The following is a 6,631-nucleotide window of genomic DNA, read 5'->3' on the forward strand; positions in this document are numbered from 1 at the left end:
GCCTGTCCTGGATATTTCCTACAAATGAAATCATACCTGTGCCAGCTTTTTACTGAACTATTTCATTTAATCTTCATAACTAAACTATTAGATATTAATTAGCCCGACAATCGATGAAGAAAACACAGCCAAAGGAAGGAAATTCGCAAAAACGTTCCACAGAATAAAGCAAGGAATGGTCTGCACATCCATCAGTCAGTCATTTATTTTATGAGTTTTTATTGATCACCCATCACAGAGCCACAGCCAGCCCATAGACACGCATTGGAATATAGCAGAGGACAACCTGTTGGGTCCCCCTCAGCACGGCGAGCAGAGATCAGGCTGGATCTCAGCACCACTGGCCCCTCATCCAGAGCTCTGGTGCAGGGAGCAATCTTTACCACCTCCCATGGCAGCTGGGGTAACTTGTGGTAGGCACTGTGCTAGCTGCTGGAGACAGAATTCCCGCCACCATACAGCTTTCATTCTGGAGGGGAAGACAGACAATACACAACAAATAAATAAGATCATTTCAGATCATGGTGAGGGCTATGCATAAATCCAATAGCTTCGGGTGCTAGGGAGCTGTGGAGGGGGCTGCTACTTTCCATTCGTCAGAAAAAGGGGAGACTCCCCGAAGAGGGGATGTTCGAGCTGAGATCTGAAGAAGAGGGAGACTGCAAACATGCTCATCTAGGGGAAGAGCATTCCAGAAAGTGGAAACAGCCCTAACGGAGTCTGATAGGCAGGAGCAGGCTGGCTTGTTCAAGCAACGTCAGGAGCCCAGCTGGATGGAGCACAGTAGGTGGGGAGACATGTGAAGAATAACTGGCGGGCTGTCAGCTCATGTGGGGCCTCATCAGGTCCTTCCCTCCACGAGATGGGAAACCACTGATGATCTCAGCAGAGGACTGGGGGAATATTCTTTGGCCTCTGTGTAAAGAATGGACTAGAGGAAGCCGGGGTAGAAGCAGGGAGGCGAGTTAGGAAGCTGTTGCTAGCATCCAGGAGAGAGAGACTGTGGCCTCGGGGTGCTCGGGTAGAAATGGGAAGAAGTGCTCAGGTCCTCGATAGTTTTTGAAGGTGAAGGCGAGGTGATTTGCGGACTGGATGCCGGGTTTGAGAAAAAGGAAGGGACCACCAAGAACTCCAAAGTTTTGTCCTGAGCAGCTAGTAGGATAGAGATGTCCTTTACTCAAGTGGAAAGACTCCGGAAAGGAGAGGTTTGGGAGGGTCACCAGGATCTCATGTGAGATGTGAGATGCCTGAGAGATATCCAGGCAGCATCCTGAGTAGGCAATAGCATAGATTTGGCAGTAATACAGGGGGAGATTAAGGCTAGAAATAAAAAATTTGGGCAGCAGCAAAATGTGGATGATTTTTTTAAAAAATATATATATATTTTATTGATTTTTCACAGAGAGGAGGAGAGAGGGATAGAGAGCTAGAAACATCGATGAGAGAGAATCATCGATCAGCTGCCTCTTGCACACCCCCTACCGGGGATGTGCCCGCAACCATGGTACATGCCCTTGACCGGAATCAAACCTGGGACCCCTCAGTCCGCAGGCCAACGCTCTACCACTGAGCCAAACCGGTCCCGGCAATGTGGATGATTTTTGAAGCCAGTTCTCTAGGTGAACAGAGAGAAGGCTGAGGGCTGATTCTAGAGCACAGCGGGAGGGAGAGAGGGGCTGAGGGGGAGCAGGAAAGGAGACTGAGGCATGGTGGGAGGCAGACGTGAGAGAGTGTCCTGGAGACCAGAGAAGAAAGTATTTCAAGGGCAAGAGCTTGGTCAGTTACATCAAATACTGGTGATAGGGCAACTGAGATACAGCTTGAGAACTGACCTTGAAATTGGCCAGGTAGAGGTCACTGGTGACTTGGGTAAGAGCAGTTTCAATAATGTGAGGACGAATGCCTGACTGGAGCAATGGAGGAAGTGGTGATCACTTCTTCAAAGAATTTTGCTATAAAAGCGTCAGAGAAGTCCTGGCCGGGTAGCTCAGTTGGTTAGTGTTGTCCTTATACAACAAGGTCACAGGTTTGATTCCCAGTCAGAGCACATACAAGAATCATCCAATGAATGCATATGTAAGTAGACCAACAAATTGATTTCTCTTTCTCTCTCCTCCTCCTCCTTCCTCTCTCTCTCTCTCTCTCTCTCTCTCTCTCTCTCTCTCTCTCTCTCTCTCTCTCTCTCAAATAAATAAATGTTTAAAGGAGCAGAGAAGTGGTGCAGACACTAGAGGCGAGGGTTCAATCATGGAGGATTTTATTTTTTTAGGCTAGGAGCTGTTATACCATGAGTGTAAGCTGGCCTGAATAATTCAGGAGAGAGAGGAAATTGATGATGCAGAAGGAAGAGAGAAGGGTGTGAAGTTCTGAAGGACATGAGGGGTATGGGGTCAAGTGCTCTGGTGGAGGGTTGACCTTGGGCCGGAGCAGGGAGAGTCCCTCTGAGGAAGGCGGAGCATACAGTGAAATGATGGGAGCCTTAGGAAGCTTTCTTCCCAGGACTTCTGTTTTTCCAGAGAAATAAGAAGCAATGTCATCAGCTGAGAGTACAGTGGCTCTGGGGTTCAAAGAGAAAGAAAAGGTGTGAATTGGTCATCTAGAGCCTGCCAGCATGGGATAGGCTCACAGGTAGCACCTTGGGTGAGTGGTCAGTTAGGGTGACTAAGTGTCTTGTTTTCTAGCCACTCCAAGTGCAGGTGGGGGAAGATGGAGAGAGGGTGGGGATTTGTAGGCAAGCTGGGCCCAGTAAAGAGGGAAGTGAGGAGAGGATGGGGAGGTGTGAGGAACCCTGAAAAAGTGGTAGGATCAATGGATTTTAGGAGAAATTGCTGGTGGACTGGAGAGAGTACGTTGGAAAAGTAAGAAGTGAAGAGCAGATGGCGGCATAAGGAAAAGGAGGTTACCAGGAGATGCAATTCTTGATAAAGACAAGCCCGGGGATATGAACCTTCGAGTGGTTCTAAGGTGGAGCCTACAGACCCATGGGGGTCTTACTGTTATCTGAAGCGTGTGATTAACTCAACCTTCTGCATCAGATATCATTCTCATGATAACATGCTAATGGCTCCACTAATACATGGCAGAGTCAGGATTCAAACCCACGTCTTCTGACTCTAGGCCCAGCATCTTTCCAGTTATATATCCCAACGACATCCCTCTGCTCTGTTAAACTAAACATGTTTAACTTCCACGGCTGTAAGTCTTTTATGAGAAAAGTTTTCCCGAGCCAAAATGCTAGCCCAAGGTGGATCCTTAGGCATGGGGTCTAAACCACCAGCAGCATGGCTGCGTAGAAAAGGCAGCACGTCCCCATCCCTGGGTTTTGCAAGCCTTTTATACATCAAGTAGGTGGGAGGGAGAAGACAGGTATACCTGCCTGAAAGGACTTCCCTGAGCTATAGGTAAAGGGGTGGGGGAAGGTAGAGAGGGCCAGCTTTGGGATAGCTAAGTCCTCATGAAGAAATATCCATGTCTAGCCAAAACCGGTTTGGCTCAGTGGATAGAGCATTGATCTGCGGACTGAAAGGTCCCAGGTTCGATTCCAGTCAAGGGCATGCACATTGGTTGCAGACACATCCCTGGTGGGGGGTGTGCAGGAGGCAGCTGGTCTATGTTTCTCTCTCATTGACGTTTTTAGCTCTCTATCCCTCTCCCTTCCTCTCTGTGGAAAATCAATAAAACGAAAGAAAGAGAGAGAGAGAGAGAGAGAGAGAGAGAGAGAGAGAGAGAGGGAGGGAGGGAGGGAGGGAGGGGGGGGGAGGGAGGGAGGGAGGGAGGGAGGGAGGGAGGAAGGAAGGAAGGAAGGAAGGAAGGAAGGAAGGAAGGAAGGAAGGAAGGAAGGAAGGAAGGAAGGAAGAAAGTCCACGTCTATACGTCAGCTGGGGCATCAGTCTGAAAAGCCCTTTTGTAAACAAGTGGGTAGGAGTGGAGGGCTGGCAAGGGGGGATGCACTCCTGGCGTGAGATGGGGCCTAACTAAAATAATTTTGGGAAGTAGTCATCTGGAAATTAATCCAAAATTCCAACAGGCAAAACAGGAGTGTGAGAGTCTCTTGTTAGCCGGTCTGCAGCCATTATAATAGACTAATAGTTCCTTCTCTTTCTCTCAGTCTCCGGACACTGTGAATTAATTTAGAACATCTCAGAATTTCTTTCTTATCGGCTCCCATGAGTAAGATTTGCAATCAAAGTGTTCGAATCCTCACAGTCATTTGGACTGACAGAAAGCTATCACTGCCTTTCAAAGATTTGATTATATTTCCCAAAGGAAATGGATAGTGAGCAAGAGAAAGAAGGGGGTGCCTGGGTTCCCCGCCTCGCACCCACTTCCTCCCCCATCTGACCCAGCCCCTCCCTGCTGCGGACCGGGGTCTTCGCCTTAGGGGTAGTGTAGCTCCCTTTTGAGAAGCTGGTGGGAACAGGGACATGCACATGTACATCCAGTCACAAATAGGCTCACAGGCCTGGCATGTAGGAAGTGCCCGATAAAAACTGTCTGATGAGTGGTTAGATTTCCACGGGGCTCACTCACTCCCTCCGGGTGAAGAACTGGTGTTAACCCTTTGCAAGCTGCGTGCAGGAACCTCTCTTCTATTGTGAACAGGGGCTCCTTTGAGTAGATAGAGGACCCCTTCTCCTCTGCAAACCTCTGAAGGGACCTGCCTATTTCCAGCCACTTCCAGCCACTTCTTCCAGACACTTCCAGTCACTTCCAGCCACTTCCCGCCTCCTGCTGTAGAGTCAGCAGCTCCCTAGGGCTCCCTGCAGTTCAGCCCCGCCCTCCCCAGAGGCCGGCCTTCCCCACTCCTGCTCTGCCATTGATGATGTGGAGATGCCCCAGCATTCAGCGGGGACTGGGCTTGAAACTTGATGGAAACATGCCGCCCACAACAAATATTTTTGCGGCCCAGCCAATATAACGGTATGTAAGAAACGTTTTAATAAAAGCTCTGTAACTTAATTTTTACAATATCCAATTACACACAATTATGAATAACAAACTACAGCGTTCGCTAATGACTGATGACTATAATCGTGTTGCATTCGTTTCCCTTACACACGCGCAGGCGTACCATGTCTCTCCACTAATACCAGCAGCGAAAATTTTAGCAGTCGACGGCCATGTCATTAGTCTTGTGCTAACTTGTTTGGTGTGTGCAACAGGAAATATTTCGCCTTTGGAGAACAAGAAAAATGGGTGTTACGCTTATTCATTTGTGCAGTTATTCAGTGTCTGGTAAGTTAATGTTCAAGAAAAAAGATTAATTTTTGTTAAAATGTTATATTATTTTAATGTTAATGATTACTCATTTATTTCAGCCTTTTGTATTCAGCATGTCTCTCAAAATAAACCTACATTTCTAAGAAAATTAAAGCTCTTATTTTTTTTTGTTTTTTTTTTTTGCAGCCCACATAAACTTAAACCTTGTTTATTTGGCCCGTGTTAGCCTATATATATATATATATGTGTATATATATATATATATATATATATATATATATATATATATATATATATATAATTTATTGATTTCAGAAAGGAAGGGAGAGATAGAAACATCAATGATGAATCATTGATCGGTTGCCTCCTGCACGCCCCCTACTGGGGATCAAGCCCGCAACTTGGGCATGTGCCCTTTCCCGGGATCCAACTTGGGACCCTTCAGTTGGTAGGCAGACAGCTCCATCCACTGAACCAAACTGGCTAGGGCCTGTGTTAGCCTTTGAGTATGACATGCATGCACTAAGGTAAGTTCAAAGGTTATATCCCCGCAGGAGCTTCCCAGACCCAGGCCTGAGACTGAGGAAATGCCTTGAGATCGCAGCTTCTAGGGTTTGCTCACTTCCTCAAGGCGGACGAGTCTGTCAGGTATTCCATGAAGCCCCGAGGGAGAGCTCACCAGGCCGCATACAGCCCCAAACACACCACCCTGAAACTCCAGTGTCATTACCTCAAATGGTTACCACATCAGATCCAGCATCCAGGTTCACGGGACAACTTCGTCCCCAGCCACCAGCTCCATCCTGCCACCGTGGATACATAATTAGACACCAGACGCACCCAGTGTGACGAGGCAGCAGTCAGTGCCCCTCCTTGTTCAGTTATCTCTGGGGTAACTGGGTCTAGGAGGATCAAAGCTCTGCAGACCTGGCAGGGGACTGCCACACCCTCAGCAGACGGATGTCATGCCAGGCAAATGGCCAGAGGTGGCCAACCAGCTGGGCGGTGTCCCCATTGTGGTGTCCCCTCCCCGACCTGCCTCCCCACACAATAGGAATAGTCATCTCTCCCACATTCCTGCTTTCTTACGGGAGTCAGAAATGTCCTTCCCCACCTGAAACCCCTAGAGTTTGGGGCGGTTCCTCTGGTGGCAGCACTACGTAAGCCAGGAAGGAGGCATGTCTCTCCATGGGGCCCAGAAGCCCACTTTCTCCTCTTGTTGCCCCAGCACCCCTTCATCAGGGTGGAGGCAAGAATGGAAATGGCAGAACCCCAATATATCTTCAGGTCCAAAGGGCGGGAGTTGGGGGACTCTGCCTTCAGAGGTTTCCCTCTCGTACCTGTGTCAGAGGACTGAATCATGAGGTTCATTGCGCTGTCGCTAGCTTTTATCCTCACACAACATTTAAAG

General features: G+C 48.3%; 1 long non-coding RNA gene across 1 annotated transcript; it reads right to left on the reverse strand.

Moving 5' to 3' along the window:
- Positions 1-232: 232 nt before the first annotated feature.
- On the reverse strand, positions 233-6,631 carry LOC311617872. The gene is made up of 3 exons (XR_014794197.1): positions 6,561-6,631; positions 5,951-6,122; positions 233-469 (listed from the first exon to the last, which is right to left on the reverse strand). It is a non-coding gene; the product is annotated as an uncharacterized lncRNA (long non-coding RNA).

The sequence above is a fragment of the Pipistrellus hanaki genome, assembly GCF_964339955.1.
Source record: "Pipistrellus hanaki genome assembly, chromosome: 2".
Classification (NCBI taxonomy): Eukaryota; Metazoa; Chordata; class Mammalia; order Chiroptera; family Vespertilionidae; genus Pipistrellus; species Pipistrellus hanaki.